This window comes from Marmota flaviventris, chromosome 17, assembly GCF_047511675.1.
Source record: "Marmota flaviventris isolate mMarFla1 chromosome 17, mMarFla1.hap1, whole genome shotgun sequence".
Lineage (NCBI taxonomy): Eukaryota > Metazoa > Chordata > Mammalia > Rodentia > Sciuridae > Marmota > Marmota flaviventris.
The window spans coordinates 52789134-52809882 of NC_092514.1; the positions used below are offsets into that span (position 1 = coordinate 52789134).

Here is a 20749-nt window from a genome sequence, read left to right on the forward strand (position 1 = left end):
GAGGAGCCCCTCCCAGATCCTGGGCAGAGCCTGACTAGGCTTCAGGGATTCGTTTCAATTGTGAGAAAGCTAAAGCAGGTTGTCAGTGTTTTCATTTTACCTCTTTCTGCATTGATACCCACCACCATGCTCCTTTCTCCAAGGACTACCCTTTTCTTTCTTCCCTGCCTCCCTGTGATCTCTGGTTAAGAGTATAGGTAACTGAACAGTCTCAGTGACATGAGAAGCCAATTGTAACTGGTTATTACTGAGTTACCTCTGGGCCTTTCTGAATTTTCACAGGGACCAAAAACTTTTCTGGCTTTAGCTAGAGGAATGAATGAATGTTTGTTGATAATGATAAATGAAATCTTAAAAAAATTAATAAGATTAGTGTAATCTAATTGAAAAGTTTCAAGTGTCAGCCTAATACACATGACAAAAACTCTCTTTGTTTTGAAGTGGAGCAGAACACTAACCACATCATTGTAGAATTTGAGATCTCCATCTTTTGGATCATTTTGGCTGAAATGAGGTTTGTGTAAGCTCTAGGAGTTTGGAGTATTTTGTCCATGATTCCTAGGAAGTTTTAAGATGTGGGATTACTGGGTCTACTTTTGTAGCTAAAAGTAAAAGACAGCCTGGCACTATTAGAGGTTTCTCTCCAAACTCCTGTGGCTTTGCTCCTGGGCTGCCAGCCTTCCCTGCTGAACAGGCTCACCAGCCAACTGATGCCAGCACGCATGTGGCAGGAGACAGCAAGCACTGTCTCCTGGAGACTCTCCCATAGGCCTGAAAGGCAGCAGGACTCCCAGAAGTTGTTCCCCAGACAGGGCCCACACTGTTACCCAACGACCACAGGTTGATCTCTTTCATCCTATGCTCTGGGAGAGAGAGAGAGAGAGAGAGAGAGAGAGAGAGAGAGAGAGAGAGAGAGAGAGTGTGTGTGTGTGTGTGTGTGTTATGATACTATCTCAGTACAGAAGAGGCAATGCAGGATTATTTGGTTTGATTCAGTAAGAATAATTTTTTAAGATTTAAGCTAAGGAAAAGAATCATAGCAATAAAATATATCCCATTACTGACATTATTACTCCCATACAGAGATTATTTTTCCCCCTTGCAGGGCCAAGATGCTGCGAGACTTTCTTTTACTCAACCCAGGAATTAGTGATGGTCCTTGGGAGCTAAAATGTGAGGCAAACTGGGGATCCAGGTGTCCAAGACCACAAATGTCAACTGAATCAACTTCCTTTCAGTTAGTTAGGCCACCTACATACCCTGCCTTCCCCAGAAAGAACGGTCCTTCTTGGTTTTGTTTCGAAATGCTAAATTTTAAAAGATATTTTTAAAAGTCTCTATCATTGAGATAAAGTCCAAAAAATATTTTACTGAGTTGGTTTAAAAAAAAAATGAGTGAATACATGTAAAAGTCATTGGTAGTCCATAAACTGCTTTCAAACATAGGTTTTCATTGTGAAATGCCTTTAATATTATATCGCCCACTCCATCCCTCGACTTGGTGCTCTTCCATCGGGTCCTCGCACCTCCGCGCGGCCTCCTGCACCTTACACGCGACCCCCTCCAAGTTCCCGCCTCTTTCTACTCAGGCCCCACCTTCTCCTTAAATTCCCGTGCCCTGGCGAGGCCCCGGGACGCATGCGCACCAGGGAAGGTAGGCGGAGTCTTGAGGAAGAGAGAGGAGGGGCAGGAGAGCCCAGGGAGGGGAGGGAGGAGAGGGAGAGGAGGAAGAGGAGGGGAGGGGAACAGAGGGGAGGAGGCCGCGTGGGGTGGGGCCCGGCGGGTACGCGCTCGCTGCGTCGACGTGCTGACGCCAGGACGCTCCGGCCGGTGTGTGTCGGTGTGTGTGTGTGTGTGTGAGTGTGGTGTGTGTGGTGTGTGTGTGTGTGTGGTGTGTGTGTGTGTGTGTGTGTGTGAGTGCGCGCGCTCGGAGTGTGTGTATTTGTGTATCGGCGGTCCCGCAGGTCCCGGATGTTGCGGACAGTATGAGGCCAGCGCAGGGGGACGGGGACCAGCAGCTGTCGCCGCCGCTCTCAGGTGAGTGGGGGGAGGAGTGTCGAGGGAGGGGGTTATCCTGCCGGGTGGGGGGGCGCCTCCCTTAAGACGTGACTAACCCCATTACTCCCCCACACACATATTATCTGCCCCATTTCCTACTCCTTGGTTACTTGGCCTATGAATACCAGCACCTAGTCAACCGTCTGTTCTCCCTATCCCAAGCATTCAGAAGACACAAACGCGCCCCCTGCCTTCAGCCCCCCCATCATTTCCCAGCCCCATCCCCCTTGCCAAATAGTGAGCTGTCGCCTGCGGCGAGATGGGTGATTGCGCATGCGCGAGTGTGAACGAGCTCGGGGTGCCTGTTCGCTGCCCTTGGGGCGCATGCGCATGACTGTGTTGCAGGGACCTGCGGGATAAAGAGCCCCTTCACCACGCGCCCGCCTTCTTCCCAGGCAATGGGCTAGACTTGCTGCCCAATAGTGAGCCTGTTGCTAGTATCTGAGAGGGAGAATTTAAATTATGTGAGTGGCTTAAGGACAAAGCACTATTCGCATCTGGTGTTGCCCTAGAGACTCCCAGACTACCACGCCGCCCACAGCCAATATGACCCATGCTGACCCTTCCTTTGAAACTACCACTGCAACTTCTGGTTCTAAGATTACTTTTCCTCTACTCATGTTGTATCTTTAGTGTAAACTTTCCCTAAATTTAGGAGTAGGTGTCCCAACCCATTTATTCTGGCGGGGGATTTTGATAGCTTTGCTAAAAGAAATGGAGGGGGAATTCCTTTTAGTAAAATTCTTAATTACCCTCACAGAACTAGGTAAGGAAGGGCTGAAGAGCACGCACAAAAGCTTAGGTTAATGTAAATCAAGACTTAAGGATTCTCAGTTACCAGGCCTCCTACTTTGTGTGACCTGTTTGCCTCTTTTTTTTGGGTCAAAGATCTTCCTTAGAGCTTTTGTTTTAGCTGTACATTATTAATGCCCTGTGACCATCACATGAAAACAAAGACAGTCTGAAACACTTGATGAACAATAATTTGTCCAGTGAAAATTTTAATTTTAAATAATGAGTAAGATGTTTTCTTTCTCATTGGAAAATCACAAAAACAATTTAAAATAAAGAATTTTAAGGTACAATAATGTTCCAGTGAACTAGGACCTGGGTTTCAGTTGGCTTGTTATATTTGGTCCTTTAATTTGCTCCTGTGTTATGACTTTCTTGGATAGTTGGCTGCATCTTACCTCTGCCATCAGAAGGAAAAGATAAACTCTTTCTTAGCAGAAGACTTTGCCGAAGAGTGTTGAAATGAATAGCTAAATTGTGGGGGGAGCACAAAGGGGAAGGAAGGGACATTTTCTGTTTTTCAGTTATCCTGCCAAACTTGTCTCCTAAGTGGATAAATGGAAATGGAAAGTAAGCCTTTCTAGTCTTTTCCTTTAATATTCTTTTCTCAAAGTCTCCCCATTCTTAAATCTAGGATCTCGTGTTTTGAGGCCTTAAAGTATGTATGTGTGTATAAATATGTAATGTATGTGTGTGTGTTTTTTTTTCCACTTCCCCATTTAACCCTGGTCTTATGTGGTTCAGCTGTCTTTTGTGAAATTTCCTGTTGCCATATTACTGTTGGAGCCAAGAGATGAAATAAGAGAAACTACAAGGGATTTGGGGTACATATATCATTCTATGTGCTGGGAAAGAGCTAGAGACTCACCTTTTTTCCCCTCATGCTGAGAAGTATATGTTATTGTGACAGCCCCACACTTAGGATCCGAGTAGTTGGTATCCATTTGGTACTTTGATGATTTCTCCTTTTGGAGCAGTCTGTATAGTGACTAGTTTTGTAGTTGGAAATACTTAATGTCACCCATGATCCAGACTTGGATCAAGGTTCTGGCAAAATCTAGAAGTGAGGTAATAAATTCTGTCTTCTCAGTAGGCTTCTGTCATCTGGGATGCTTTGTTCTTATCTGGAAACGTTTCATCTAGTTGAATTCATTGAAGCTTTGTTTAAACTTTGATGGTACAAAGGCATGAAATGCTTTTAGGATTAAGATAAGTATTGTTAAGTAATTTGTATTGGTGTAGAGCCTTGTTTAAAAAAATCACTCTTTAAAACAATATGGGTAATACATGTACATATATATGAAATAAAATTCAGAAAGTACACAAAGAGAGTGAAAAGCTTTTTAGCGCCATCCTCCTGTCCATCTAGTGACCCTCCCCATAGTCAGTATCTTGTTTATCCTTCCAGAGAGAGTCTATGCAGTTTATAAGTACATATGCCTGTACTTTGGTTGGTTGGTTGGTTGGTTGGTTTTTGTTTTACACAATGATAGATACTGTACCTGTTATTCTGAAATTTTCCTTTTCACTTAGATTTGTCTTGGTGATCGTTTCATACAGTATATGCAGTATCTCCTTGTTTTTGAAAGATGACAGGTATTGCATTTTTATAGAGGTATTTCAGCCAATTCTTACTATTGGACATTTATTTCTAGAGCTACAATTAATTTTTTATATGTACTTGGATATTTGATTAAATTCCTAGAGAAGTGATAGATCAATGTGTGTGTGCATTTTTAACCTTAGATATTGCTAAATTGCTTTCTATAGAGGTTGTATGTGCAACAGTGCAAGTCTGCCTGTTTCCTCACCAGTACTGTGTTATCAAAATTTTTAATCTTTTGTGCATTCTTTATGATTTTAAAGTTAATTATGTAGCTTGTTATGCTTCATTACACAAAGGAGTTGTGAACAAATACAGTCACTGTTTTTTTCTTTTTTAAATTTTTTTTTTAGTTGTAGATGGACACAATATTTTTATTTATTTGTTTGTTTGTTTATTTATTTATTTTATGTGGTGCTGAGGATCAAACCCAGGGCCTCATGTGTGCAAGGCAAGTGCTGTACCACTGAGCTACAACACCAGCCCACAGTCACTGTTGTAAAGATCAAGGATGGTAGAAGAAATTGTGCAACTGAAAAATAATGCCATGAGAATGAGGCCATGTATCTGGATAACTGCCACATCCTTGACAGTGCTAGGGAGGCATATAAGACCTGTAATCTAATTTCTTCTCTTAACTCTTAGATGCTAGTTTCTTTTTTTTATTATTTTTTATTCTAATTTGTTATATATGATAGCACAATGCATTACAATTCATATTACACATATAGAGCACAATTTATCATATGTCTAGTTGTATACAGATGCTAGTTTCTTTATGTGAAACTCTTAAAGCTGTAAGTGATGTTTTGTGATATCCTTTTGATAGCTGTGATGTGAGATTGATTATCCAAATGAATTGCTGTTCTCTTGAAGAACCAGTTAGTTAAGGTGCTTTACTGAGTGCCTACTGTCCCAGGTAGAATGTTGGTATTTGCACTTTTAAAAGTCTGCTGATTACAGATTACTTCAGTATAAGCCATGAAGAAATAGAAAAGAATGAAAAGATGTCTGTGTTTGGAACTTATAGTCTTACTAGGAAACCAGATCTACTGAATATATGAAATATAAGAGGACAGTTAGAAAATAGGATGTGAATAGGATTATATTGGACTTTGTGCTGAAACAATCTTGCAAGGAAGTGATCAAAGGTATAGGAGAATTTGCTCAGGAGGACTTATTGGAAGAAGTGCATTTTGAACCTTTTTACCCTTTTTTTCTACAACTGTTTAAGTAAAAATTAAATATACAGAAAAATGGAAAGAATAGTATAGATAACATCTTTATGCCCATCACTTTGATTTAGCTGTTGTTCACATTTCTGCTATACTTGCTGTATCTATCTATATATGTACATATGTGTTTAGATACATAATATGTACATTTTTGTACTGCAGATATCATGACTTTAAACTTAAATACTTTAGATGTATCTCCTTGAAATACATTGTTCTATTTAATTGTCCTTACAGTACTTGTTACAGTTCAGGCAGTTAATAGTAATGCTGATATTCAGTTTCTTTCAGATTTTTCCCAGTTGCCTTGAACATGACACTTTTTTTTTTTTTTTAGCTGTTTGTTTATTTTCTTTCAAACATGTCTCTCTAGTCTTAAAAATACAGAAAAGTTTAGAAACCACACAACATGGGTTTTTTTGTTGTTGTCTTTAAGAAACAAGATCATTTATGTTGTAGCATATACCACTTCTGGAATTTTCCAGTTGTTTCTTAACTGTTTAATTTCTTTATCCCTGTGTTACCTATGAACTGGTATTAAGACTAAAGGCTTGATTACATTATCATTAAACATTTTTGGTAAAAAATACTTCTCAGATGTTGTTCTGTTCCTCATGGCATCATATTAGGAAATACATTAATGTCATAGCCCTGTAATGAATAATGTTAAGTTTGATCATTTGTGTTTCAGGTGATAAATAACAGATCTCTTCATGGTAAAGATGTTTTTCACTTTGTAATTAGCAAGTAATCTGTAGAGAGGTGCCCCTCTGGCACCATACTGTTAATACTTCTCCTGCATCCTTTAAAAGGATGGTCCTTGCCTGAATCAGTTAATTCACTGGTTGTTACAAAATGGTGATATCTAATTGTACTAGTCCTTTTTACATTGGTTTTAGATTGGTTTTCAGTCTTCAATGAAGATTTTTCTCATCACTTTGGAATAAATGATAATTTCTACTAAAAAGAGAATTTCTTAATTCTTTCAACACTTTTCTAAGAAGGGAGATGGTCAGCTTTAATGGTGGTAAATGAATTTTCCTTTTCTCTCTTTTAGTATCATCATGAACTCATGGTTTTTAATTTATTGTGTTCTACCAACAATTACAATCTTTGTGATGCACAAGATGTTCCATATTTGGCCTGTGGGAGCCCTTTCAGCTCAGTGTGTGAGTGCTTCCTTGCTTTCTGGCATAAGTTGTTCCTGGCTCACTTTGTATTTTTCCTGTCCCAGATGTGAAACCCTCACTCTACCTTTATACATCTTCCCTTTCAATAAATGAGGTTTTTCGTCTCCCTTATGGAGCTTCTGGAACCAAATTCTCAAAACTGAAGGTGCCTTTATTTAACCTGGTGGACTTAGTGTTTTACTTCTGTGCCACTGGCATTGCTGGATTCTAGATTTTAGAACTCACAGCTTCTTTGTCTTAAATATTGAATATTCTTTTCCACCCCCTGTACTGGAGATTGAACCCAGGGCCATTCTACCATTGAGCTACATCTCCAGCCTTTTTATTTTTACTTTTTTATTTTGAGACAGGTCTGAGTTTCTGAGGCTAGTCTGGAACTTGTAATTTTCTTGCCTTAGCCTTTCAAGTAGCAGGGATTAGAAACATGTGCCACCAGGCTCTGCTCTCTTAAATATTCTTTGTAAAAGACAGGTAGTGTCTCTCTCGAAGATAGTGGTGCTTTCCGCCCCACCTAAAAGTTTAGCTAGAAAGGACATGGGGATTTTTTTTTTTTTTTCCTCATGAGCAACCCTGCTTTTTTCTGAGATGAAAAGTACACAGAATGAAAGACTGAAATTTGTATTTATAAGTTTTGTTGGGGGTGTGGCATTTTCATTGTTGTATAAAAACATCTTCGTATGTATATGCATGCATATATTTTTCTTCTGTTTTCTTCATTTACATACATTTCTTACATGGTTGGAGTATTATGTAAGATTATGCTGTAATAACACATTTTTTCCCATTATCATTAGATTTTCATCATAAAAAAGGAGTAAGACAAATTGTTCTTAATTAGGGAATAACTTCAGCTAGGTTGTGAACCCTGATATCCAATTGTCCTAACTCTGGGTCTGGAACAATGCTGAATCCTATGAATTTCTTTTGTGTACTGTATAGACTCAGGAGAAATGTCAGTGCATCTGCAGTGTTTTCTGAAATTCACCATGCTAATGAAGGTTAATACAAATGAAAGAACAGAACTGCATTCTAAAGCTGGTTTCAGGGGCTAGACTAATTCCTGCCTTAGTAAAAAAAAAAAAAAGAGTCTTATTAAATTTTTCCCATGTAGAGTGGTATTTTGAGTTTTGTCTTACTGATTTCAAGTTACTCAAAGTCAGATAATAACAGTATTCTGATACTTATCTGAAATTCATTTCTCAATTTCTTTTTTACTCTCTTGTCATATTTACAAGGTTATTTATCTTCAACCTGGTTTCATAACATTACTGGCTCCATATTAATTCTGGTTGTGTATTCAGAGAAGCACACCTGTTTCTTGTATTTATAAGGCATGGCTATGCTGACACATTTAATAGTAAGATCTAGTAGCTTCTTTCCCCCCCACCCTCACTCAGTGCCAGGAATTGAACCCAGGACCTCATGCATGAAAGGCAAATACTGTATCACTAAGCCACATTTTCAGCCCTTTTTTTACTTTTGTTTTTTTAATCCCTCCATATCAGGAAAAAAAAAAAATCCTTACAGACTCTTTAGGGAATGTAGAGGCTGTCATTCATAAAATTACTGTCAGGATTGGCAAGGAGTTGCCCAAGTGCTCTGTATGGCAGAGCTGGTCAAGGCAGCTTTGGGAGACCTGGGTACAACCTTAGAGTGGGTATAACCAATGTGATCCTGCAATCTGTACACGTGGTAAAAATAAGAATTCATACCCCACTTGAATCAAATGTATGAAATATGATATGTCAAGATCGTTGTAATGTTTTGAGCAACCAATAAAAAAAAATAGAGTGGGAATTAAATATTCAAACAATAACTCTTGTTTGGCTAGGAAGACCTTTGCTCTTGGATGTTTCTTGCTATGAAGCTGTTGGCATAAATCTTCATGCTGTGGCGCCATTTACATCAGAGAAGGGCCTGGAGTAGTTTTCTAAAGCCTCTGGTTTCTCCTGTCTGCCTGTTTATTTATTTGTAAGGGGAAAAATATGTGTGTAATCATTTTCTCCTTAAATTGAGATTTATATAATCCTTTACTTGATATTTAGAAATAGGTAAGCCACATAAAGTTTGCTGTAAATAGAAATGATCTTTTTAATGTAGAACATCATTTGTGCTGTCTTAATTTTTAAAATATAAAATGTGTTAAACAGTGGCACATGCCTGTAATCCCAATGACTCCAGAGGCTGAGGCAGGAGGATCTCGAGTTCAAAGCCAGCCTCAGTAAAAGTGAGGCGCTAAGCAACTCAGTGAGACCCTGTCTCTAAATAAAAAACAGAAAAGGACTTAGAATGTGGCTCAATGGTCCAGTGCCCCTGAGTTCAATCCCTAGTACCTTCCCCCACCAAAAAAAGTAACACATCCTGAGGCATGATGTGCTGGGGAGTGACAGTGTCCAAATTATATTGTTATATTGTGTGCATGTATGAATATGTAACAACAAATCCCATCATGATGTACAACCATAATGCGCAAATAAAAAATGTGGGAAAAATAAATTAATTAGGGCTAGGGTTGTGGCTCAGCAGTAGAGCTCTCGCCTAGCACATGTGAGGCCCTAGGTTAGATCCTCAGCACCATATAAAAAAATAAAAGATATTTTTAAAAATAATTAATTAAAGTGCTGTGAAGGAATAGAAAAAATATGTATTAAATATTAAAAAAGACTTAACACTTTTCTGAATTTGGTTTTTATCAAATTCTAGCTTTGCTACAATTCAGTGTGCACCCTATAATTCTGATTATCATTCTCTAATATTTGTGTTTAATATGGTTTTTGAGATTTACTTGGTTTATATATAACTGGAGTTCATTTTAATTGCTGTATGGTATTTTACTGTATGAATGTATTGTGTTAACCATTTATCCATTTCCTGCTAGTAAACGTTTTAAGATATTTCTAATTTTTTGTTATTATGCATAATAATAAACATTTTTATTATATTTCCAACATAACCACTTTAAAGTGTACAATTCTGTAGTTGAAGTACATTCACAATGTTGTTCAACAGTGTCTAGAACTTTTTTTTAAAATATTTATTTATTTTTTTAGTTATCGGCAGACACAACATCTTTGTTGGTATGTGGTGCTGAGGATCGAACCCGGGCCGCACGCATGCCAGACGAGCGCGCTACCACTTGAGCCACATCCCCAGCCCCCTAGAACTTTTTCATCTTGTAATACTGAAATGCTAAACAATATCCACCCCTCTACTTTCTATCTTTAGGAATTTGACCACTCTAGGTGCCACAATAAGTGGGATCATACAGAATTTGTCTTTTTGGTGACTTTTTTCACTTAACATACTATCCTCAAAATTCATCTGTGTTGGGACAGGGTTGTGGCTCAGTGGTAGAGCGCTTGCCTAGCATTTGTGAGGCACTGGGTTCAATCCCCCGCACCACATAAAAATAAAACAAAGTAAAGGTATTGTGTCCAACTACAACTAAAAAAAAAAAAAATTTTTTAAATTCATCTGTATTGTAGTATGTATCAAAATTACCTTTCTTTTAAAGACTAATCGATATCCCATTGTATTTGTATACCATATATTGTTTATTCATTCATCAGTTGGTAAACATTTGGTTGTTTCCAGCTTTTGTTGTGAGTAATGCTACTGTGAACATGGATTTACAATATCTCCTCAAGACCCTCCTTTTAATTCTTTTGAGTATATACCCAGTCTTAAAATTTCTAGAATATATGATGATTCTGTTTTTAATTTTAACTTTTTGGTACTAGGTTCTATTTTTAATTTTAACTTTTTGGTACCAGAGGTGTTTTATCACTGAGCTACATCCCCAGCCCTTTTATTTATTTTTTAATTTTGAGACAGGGTCTCACTAAGTTGCTTAGGGCCTAACATTGCTGAGGCTTGCCGGAGGCCGGCTGGCTGGGCAAAATAGCTGGGGGGTGACGAATAACTTGTATACGTTGATACAGCAGGAGTAGGAGCTGTTTATTGCAGGACAGGAGCAGTATTTATACATTCCACATAGCTTATCTAATTAGCATAAACTAGATACATCAGTCAACCAATAAGGAATCTCCACACTTAATGGCTCGCTTTTGTTACTTCTCAAACCACTCCCTCTGGCATTTTGCCAGGCACCATCCAGACTTGTTTACGAACTCTAACATTTCCCCCTTTTGTTTAATTTAAATAATGACCATAGTGGTTTTTACACAAACACCATAAATAATCTGCTATGAGCAAAAGGGGAGGATACAAAATTCCACAATACCAAGCCACTTGATGGCTCCATGCAAGAAGCCCTTGGAAAAATTATACCAGCAATGACACCGTTAGCAAAGTTACAATTTGTTGTAGATTACAGTTTGTTGTCTCAGTCCAGGTAAAGCAGTGTTTCAATAGATTAACTCACAGTCCCGGTAAATCACAGTCCAGGTAAGTTCTGCAGGCAGCTAGCTTAAATCACAGTCCAGGTAAGTTCTTCAGGCAGCTAGCCTAAGCTGTAGCAGCAGAAACAGCAACAGCTCCGAAGTCTCGTCCGTTTTTCAGCCGAAGTTTCATCCGGTTTTCAGCAACACTGGAAATTTTTCCATCCTCGTCCTCACCGGCACTGGGACGAAGGCAGGAACTCTTGCAAAGATGCTAAAGAAAATCCTGTAGCATTCCACTAAGAAAACAACTTTCTGAACAATTTAGTACATTATCTCAAGGTTTTTTACATTTAAGTAAGCCTTAATGGTGCTCATTACTCATTAGCTTCCAGGTGTGGGAGAACCATTGTAGTTACTGGCCTTGGAAATGACCAAACATCAGGGACGCCAGTAGCGTCTTCTGCTGGCTGTAGTGCCTGGGCAGCCCCAGATGGCCCTGGGGAGTGTCCCGGACTCAAACTGCTACTGGGCACAGGGAGCAAGAGCCTGCGAGACTGTTCCTCCAGGTCAGGTCTAGATTTGGGCGGGGCAGTGGAAGAGCCAGCTCCCTGGCCAGGAGGCGGGGAAGGGCCAGTCGCTGCCGCCTCTTGGAAAATCCTTGCTGTGCTGTGACCAGCTTGCACACGGCTTGCACACTCGGCAGCCACCTCTCCGCTTCACGCACCCTCCGGTAAGGAAAAGTATTTAGTAATAGCCTTTTGCTGCAACTTTTTTCCTGATAATCCTTCTTCTTCTGAACTTTCTTTTTCTTTCTGACTAGAGTTCCTGGGCTCTTATCAACACATGCCCTAACTATTCTTGGTTCCACTGGGGTGCCTTCTTTCCTTAGTAATTTACTTCTCACCCCTTCCATATTTTCATCACAAAGACAATATAATACACTGAGACAAAACAAGACACAAACATACTATATCAATCTTCTCCATCTTCTTAAAATGGCCATTTTTCCTCTCGCCCTATCTGTCTAGGGACGAGCAGATTTGCTCCCGTCCTATCTATGGATGGGCAGCTTTTTTTTCGTCACTTACCCCCGAGTGTCCCGGGGCTCCCCATACGGGCCACCAGTTGCCGCAGTCTGGCTGGGCACAAATCACGAGCCACTGAAGCAGGAACAAACTTTATTTTTGAACTGCAGGAAAACACTTCACACAGCTCCCGGGGAATCCTCCCGAACGCCACACGGCTGGTCCAGGAACCCCCAGCCGGAAATATCTCTCCCGGAAATCCCTCCTCCTGCACTTCCCCAACCAATGGGAACTCTTGGGGAATCCCCGGAAATCCCCATGAAAACTCCAAAATAGTGCGAGAACTCAAAAGGTTCGGCAGAGGCGGATAGTAATGCCTCGCCTGTCAATCAATACTGTTGGCAAAATGCCAGGGGCCATACAGACTCGGCCGTGGCTCTCAGCAGAGGCTGACCTCAAACTTTCAATCCTCTTGTCTCAGACTCCCAAATTGCTGGGATCACAGGCATCTGGCACTGGCTTATTTGTAATTTTTTTTTTTTAATATTAGTTTTAGGTGGACACAATATTTTATTTTTATGTGGTGCTGAGAATCGAACCCAGTGCCTCACACATGCTAGGTGAGCGCACTACCACTTGAGCCACATCCCCAGCCCTTATTTGTAATTTTTAAAGGAAACTCCACTCTATCTTCCACAGTGGTTGCCCCATTTTACTTTCCCTCCCTCCAACAGTGCACAAGTTTCAAGTTCCGTACATCCTCACTAACATTTTTTTGTTGTTGTTTTTTAGTAGCCATCCTAATGGGTGTGTTTTAATTTGTTTTAAGTTTGTCTTTATTATTAAAGTTGAGTTTTAAGTTTTAGCATGATTAATTTCTTTTTATGGCTTTTTTTAATGTTTTCTTTTTATGGCTTGTGTTTTTTGTGTCTTGATGAAGGAATACTCCATTCTACTGAGGTAACATTTTCTTCTAAAAAGTTTTAGATGGTCTGGGGATATAGCTCAGTTGGTAGAGTGCTTGCCTTGCATGCACAAGGCCCTGGGTTCAATCCCCAGCACTACCAAAAAAATTAGAGTTTTGCTTTTCACATTTTAACCCCTAATCTACCTGGAATTAATTAATTAATTAATTAATTTTTAAAAAGACTTTTTAGTTGTCAATGAACCTTTATTTTATTTATTTATGTGCAGTGCTGAGAATTGAACCCAGTGCCTCCCACATGCTAGGCAAGTACTGTATCACTGAGCCACAACCCCAGCCCCCTGAAATTAATTTTGATGTTCAGTGTGAAGTAGGAATCAAAACTTTTTTTTTTTCCCCCTGTAAGGTTAACCCTGAAGTATGGTTCTAAATTTCTTTTCTTTTTATTTTTCATAAGGATAATCCAGTGACCCAGCATCATGTATTCGGTAGTCCATCTGCTTCGTTCTACTTTGTAATGCCACTTATATGTTTCCATACATAAAAGCGCTTGCATGTGTTTTGCCTCTATTCTGTACCATTAGTCTGTTTGCTTTATTGTGCTGGGTGCTGCCTTAATTATCAGAATTTTATAATAATTGTTCTTACTTGGTAGAGCAAAACTCAGTACCTTTTGTTTTTCTGTTTATCAAGCTCCCTAAAAAACTTTGTCAGATTGGTACATTTTAATGAAGCCATTTGCTATCTAAATATATTCACATAAAAAAATAGGCTTGCCTTATCTAATTAGCAACTGATTATTTGTTCTGAATGAGCCTACAGTTTCCACTCAATTTTTAATTTTGTTGGAGTGATTTTCATTTTTATTTAGGAATATGATTCTTCAAATGGAAGACACCAAATAAAACAGTTTGGTATTGAGGTTTATGATGTTAAAGCTTTCTTGATCTTAAGAAAATGGAACCTATTTAAACTAGCTCATATAAAAAGATTTATCAAAAGGAAATAATAATTGTAGAATGCAAGGCAAAGTTGACCAACCAGATTTTCAAAAGAGCTGGAACAAAAACAGTTCCATAGACTTCAGCAATAAGAGCTGATGGAGTCTTGTTCTCTGCTATAAATAAACTTTAGTTTCTATGAGACTGTATTCAGATTCTTGAGGGAGATCTAATTTGGTCAAACTAAGACATGATTTCCTCCAGGTTCACCCCAGTTGTGGAAGGGGAGAGGTAGATTTGGTACATACAGCAATTTGGGGGTTGGCTAGACTCAGAGACAGATTTTCTTGAAGCAGGGATCTCAAACATTGTTGGTCATAGGACTGTTTACACTCTTAAAAATTGAGTACACTAAGCTGGGTGTGGCGGCATATGCCTGTAATCCTAGTAACTTTGGGTGCGAAGGCAGGAGGATTACAAGTTCAAGACCACAAGACCAGCCCCTGTCTAAAAATAAAAAGGACTGGGGTTGTAGCTCAGTGGTAACATGCCCTTTAGTTCAATCCCCGGTATCAAAAAAAAAAAGAGCTTTTGTTTGGATTATATCTGTTGATTTTTATCAAAGTAGAAATTGAGATGGAAAACATTTACAGAATAATTATTATTTAAAAATAACAATAAACCCATCTCATTAATGTAATATTCTTATGAAAAATAACTTCAAAAAATGAGTGAAAAGGGTGGTGGCACTTTTTCATTTTTGCAAATCTCTTAAATATCCAGCTTAATGGAATACCACTCGATTCTCATATCTGCTTTTAGATTCAGTCTGATGTGATAGGTGGTTTTGATTGAAGTATAAGAAATATGACTTCAGAGGATATGTAAAAAGTATATGAAGAAAATATGGCCTCAAAGTATAGTTGAAAAAGGGAGAAGTTTTTTTTGTTTGTTTGTTTGTTAGCATTTTCAGACAGTTGTGTATATTCTCTGATACCATACCAAAAGTTGACAAGTGTTTCTTACAAGTTAAGTTACATTGTGGAATCTGAAATTGTATCATGTTATTGTTAAATTCAAATTCATTAGTCTTGTGTTGTGTTTGAATGCATTATTTATTTAATTTTTTCAGAAGTGGGATCTCACTATGTTGCCCAGGCCAGCCCCAAACTGCTGAGCTCAAGTAAACCTCCTGCCTCAGCCTCTTGAGTAGCTGGGACTACAAGTGCATGGCTAAATGGATCTTTTACCCATACATGATTTTATAATAGTAGGCATTGATCATTTAGGAAATTTAGGAGTTAAGCAGATCTTCCATATGTTTAAACATTTCACAATGCAATATTATTTATTTATTTATGTTATTTAATTTTATTTACTTTTATATGGTGCTAAGGATCGAACCCAGTGCCTCACACATGGTAGGCAAGTGTTCTGCCACTGAGCTACAGCCCCAGCCCCACAATGCAGTATTTTAAAAGCTCACATTAGTTAATATTACCATTCCATTTCATGAGAAAAGTTTGCTGGTTTTGGGAAGATGTCAGGCAACTGTAAGTTTTCTAAAATTGTAAATTTTTTCATTAAAGCTCGGGTTTTATCATTGGCAACAAAAACTGTCAGTTGTTTTTCTTTATGTGGCAGACTCCATTTTCCAGAAAATGTCTGCTAAATATTCTTGTCTGAATAACCAGTTTGTTCTTTGTTCCAAGAAAAAGTAGCGTTCCATAAAAAAAGTGACCAATTGAGCTGATAACCCAGTCTTAAGTGCTTTTTTGAAATTATTGTGCTTGAGTATCCTGTGAAGTGCTTTCTTTCATTACACAGAATATTTAAAAGACCTATATTCAAAGGTTCAGATTTGATAAAATAATTTTTATTACTTCCATCAAGAAAGTCCTAGCTGGGTGTTGTGGTGCATGCCTGTAATCCCAGTGGCTTGGAAGGCTGAGGCAGGAGGATTGCAAATTCGAAGCCAGTTTTAGCAACTCCATGAGATCCCATCTCAAAATGGAAAATAAAAATGCCTGGGGATGTGGCTCAGTGGTTAAGTGCCTCTGATTTCAATCTGTGGTAGGAAAAACAAAACAAAACAAACAAAAAGAAAGTGTTAGCACAATTGGCTCCCCCCCCATCACCTATGCATGGTGGTGATTCTAGTGCAGTTTGAACAATCAAAAAAAGGCAAGTTTTTTTAGTATTACTATAAAATATTTTTGACTTAACAGACCTTTTAAAAGGGAATTTCAGGGATCTTTGGGGCATATTCTGAGAACTTATAGCCTTAGGAGAGGATGTGGTGGGGAGAAAAGGTCTGTACTTAGATATAACAAGCATTTCATAACGTAATTAAAAAATATATTTATTTTTTAGTTGTAGTTGGACACAATACCTTTATTTTATTTATTATTTTTATGTGGTGCTGAGGATCGAACCCAGGTCCTTGCATGTGCTAGGCGAGTGGTCTACCGTTGAGCCACAACCACAGTCCCTCATAATGTAATTTTACTGACTTGCTAGTGAAATCACTTAGCACACTTAATATGTCAAAATGAATGGAATATTTTAAAAGAGCATAAAAATCTTGAAATGTCAAATTGAATAGAAATGCATCCCTAGGAACTAATGTTTTCAAACACCAGAGTTTTAAGATTTTCAACCAGGTAGTCTTTCAAGTCTATAATAATATTAGAATAAACTGTCTTAATAAACATAAAATTTGTGGTATGTAGTAGTGCATAGAGTTTAACATTTTCCTGTCTGCCTCTTTCTTCCTTCCTTCCCCCTCCCACCCCTTTCTCTCTGACAGGGTCTTATTATGTTGCCCAGGTTGGTCTTGAACTCCGAGCTCACACGATCCTCCTATCTCAGCCTTCCAAGTAGCTGGGACATAGAGGAACATGCCACCACACCTGACAATTATATATAATATATATATTTTAATATTTATTTTTTAGTTGTAGTTGAACACAATACCTTTATTTATTTTATTTTTATGTGGTGCTGAGGATTGAACCCAGAGCCCTCTACTTGCTAGTCAAGCGCTCTACCACTGAGCCACAACCCCAACCCCTTAAGTATATTTTTTTAAATTGCATTTGAGAAAAATTTCTCTAAAAATTGTGTTTAGGAAAGTAATACCTTTTCAGAAAACACATAAAAGAAGAAAAGTCCTGAAAGGAAAGGCTGGGAGTCCACCATACCAGCTTTATTATACCTTTTGGTCATTAAAGGGTCTTGCTAAAGAGAAACAGCCCCCACTTCCTTCCAACTATTTAAGTTATGTTTTGTCACAGATAAGGGAGTAGTGTTGTTAACTGACTTCATTTCAGTGAATATCTATTAGTGACTAGGCAAAAGGCGTTAAAGAAGGTATGTTCTGAAACAGTGGAGCATTAAACCAGCATTATTTATTTGGTGTTTAGAAGAAGAAATCACTGAATTTAGAAAGCTGGGGTGAGAGGAAAGTCTCTGTGAAGGTTAATTTACCCTGGGTTTTGAACAATAGGTATTTTGAAGGTTAGAATTTTGATTGGCAGAGATGGAGAAGGGAATTCAGGAAGAAGGTATGTCATAAGCAAAAATGTGGAGGTAGGGAATTTCTATGTTTGTTAGTAGAGGGTTTGTACTGGAAATCATGAGTGTAGTGTGGCTGAGGCAAAAGATATATGGGATTATGAGAGATAAGACTGAAGAGTAAATTGGCTGAGAACATGGAAGGTTTTCTACTATTGCCAGGCACTTGGGTTTAATGTGGTAAACCATGGGGGACATTGGAAATTTTTGAGTTGGGCATGGTGGTATATGCGTGTAATCCCAGGGACTTGGGAGGCTGAAACAGGAGGATCTCAAGTTGGAGGCCAGCCTTGAAATTTAGCAAGACCCTGTCTCAAAATTAAAAGGTCTGGAGGTATAGCTTAGTGGTAAAGCTCCCCTGGGTTCATGATAGCAGTGTACTTTCAGAAAATTTTTTTACTTCATTTATTTATTGATTATTGACTAGTTTTTGAATAGTTATTCTGTACCATGTAAGCATGAGCCAAGGTATATATAATGGCCACCCAAACAGAAAATTTCTACTCAGAATTTGCAATTTAGGAGAGGAGTTTCAGCAAATAAACACAACTATAAATTATAAATGGTATGAAAGAATGGGATAAATTACTAGTAGGATAATGGGGGGAGATTAAATTTAATTTGGGGAGCCAGAGAAAGCTTGCTGAGACATTAAATATTGAGTTCCTACTAGGTACCAGATGCTGTTCTGGGTCCTGGGAATATAGTTAAAGCACAAAGCAGACAAAATCCCTCTCTCATGGAGCTCATATTCAGGCAGCAAATAGGATTCAATAAAGTATGTGGTATGTGATCACAAGTCCCAAGAAGAGAAATTGATAGGAAATACTGGGTGGGAGTAGGATTTGCATTGTTAGGTAGAATAGTGAAGGAAGGCCTTTCAAAATCACTACAAAGGTAATGTTTGAGTAAAGGTCTGTAGAAAGAGGAGGAGTGAACTAGCACTCTAGGTAGAGGCCTTATCGAGGGCAAAAGCCATGAGGCATGTATAAGCCTGGCCTGTTCAAGGAACCAGCAAGTCCAGTATAGCTAGAGTTAAGTGAACAAGGGGAAAGTAGTAGATATTAAGTCAAAGAAATTCATGAACGTCCGGCTCCTATATAACAGTGAAGTCCAAATCCTGTTAGAATCACCTGTGGAGCTTTAAAAACTCATACCTGGGCTGCACTCATACCACTTAAACTAGAAACTGCTGGTGGGACTCAGGAGGTAAGAGATGGAGAAAAGTAGATATATTTGAGAAGTATGTTAAAGAATTAATTATAGATTGAATGTGGGGATTGAGGAAAAGAAAAGTGTCAAGAATGACTCCCAGGTTTCTGGCTCAAAACAGCTGGATGGGTAGAGGTGTCACTTACTGAGATGGGGGTGGGAGATAAAGAGGAATGGGAGAAGTAGGTGTGGGATTTGGAGGGAAGATCAGAAATCAGGAGTTCAATTTTAGATACGAATAAAGCTAAGTATAAATATGTTGAGTAGGCAGATCTGTGAGTGGAGCTTCAAGTGAAAGCAGAGCTTGAGGTAATAAATTTGTATATCATATGCTTATTGATGGTCTTTAAATTGTCTTAATGACATCATATGGGCTAAATTTGATGGAGAAAGAAGTGGAGGTGTGTAAACTAGCTAGCCTATTCCAGTAATCAGAAGAATAATTGGTGCTAGCATAAACTAGGATAATGTCAGTGGAACTGGAAATGAAGGAGTAGGTTGGGGATTTTAAGGATCTGTGGAACCTGTATTTAGTGGGGGTGGGCATTAGGCAAGGAAATAAAGATAACATCAAGATGTCAAGCTTGGATGAATTGATGGGTCTATTAGCAGATATAAACCAGTCAGAATGAGCTGCTGTGGAGAAAAAAGTGCACTTGGTTTTGGATGTGTTGCCCTTTAGGACAGAGACCCCCTTCAGCAGGCAAGCAGTTGGATCTTTCATACTGAATTTTGGGAAAGGGAGGTGAAGTTTGAAACAGCTCTAGAAATTCATTTTCATACGTTGAAAATGAAACTTTTATGTACAATTGATGCACCATGGGAACAGCAAGATTCATGAAAATGACAACATTCCCTCTTCATTATGACTTCTTAGGCCTTCTATTGTATGGTCCTTGCCTTTTTCTTGCATAATAGTGTTTCCCTTTGGTTGCCATATATAAGCTTACTGCCTTTTTATTCTAGTATATCCGTTCAAGTCTTCTCTTGGGACTTTTACACTTTTTGTTTTCTCATATTGACTCTTCCCTTCCTCTTGGTAGGGGGATAGAAATGCAGACATAATCCAGAAGTTAGTATCTGGGAAGTGGAGGAAGTCCAAGAGATCCTTGCTGAGAAATTGGAGTATGGATGAGCATCTGAAATGGAATGGCTCTGGAAACTTATGAAATTGAAATCCAAACCCAAAGACTACCAAGTATTGGGCACCCCAGTACTCTAAATCTGTTGACTAGAGGTACCAAAGCAGTGGTGGTTCCCTGAACCTTGGTCATATGTGATGATGTGGTGGTGGTGATGGTTGACATTTGGAATATAATTTGACTTGGTGATAACTTGACTCATTGCCATCTATCATGTTTACCACTTAGGGAAATATCTTCTCCATAAAGTAGAAACTTCCTTCAGTGAAAGTTATCATAAATTATTTCAGAAATTTCTGGCTTTAAGAAACAATATAAAGACAACAGGGAATTTAGTTACATATCAGTTTTGACATATTTTTTAGTAGTTATAACTTTTTTTATTTTGGTACTGGGGATTAAACTTGGGCACTCAAATCACTGAGCCACATCCCTAGCCCTATTTTGTATTGGAGACAGGGTCTTACCGAGTTGCTTAGCACCTCGCTTTTGCTGAGGCTGACTTTGAACTCATGATCCTCCTGCCTCAGGCTCCTGAACTACTGGGATTACAGGCCTGTGCCACCATGCCCAGTGGGGTTATAACTCAATAAGCGAATGTGGCACTCTGAGTGGTGGTGATTGTAGTAAATGGGAGTAATACACTGGGTACAGATCTTTAAAAAGAACTGCATGTAATTTAAAAACTTACACTGTATTTTTTCATA

The 20749-nt window shown here is 38.7% G+C and overlaps 1 protein-coding gene and 1 non-coding gene across 2 annotated transcripts in view; both read left to right on the forward strand.

Annotated features, from left to right (window-relative positions):
* The first annotated feature begins 1798 nt into the window (after positions 1–1798).
* Positions 1799–20749, forward strand: part of Spop (speckle type BTB/POZ protein) — an 80522-nt gene continuing 61571 nt past the window's right edge. The window contains exon 1 of the mRNA XM_027924680.3: positions 1799–2037. The gene's annotated coding sequence lies outside the window, so the exon portion shown is untranslated. The remainder of the gene's footprint in view (positions 2038–20749) is intronic.
* On the forward strand, positions 13241–13313 carry Trnaa-ugc (transfer RNA alanine (anticodon UGC)). The gene has a single exon. It is a non-coding gene; the product is annotated as a tRNA-Ala (tRNA).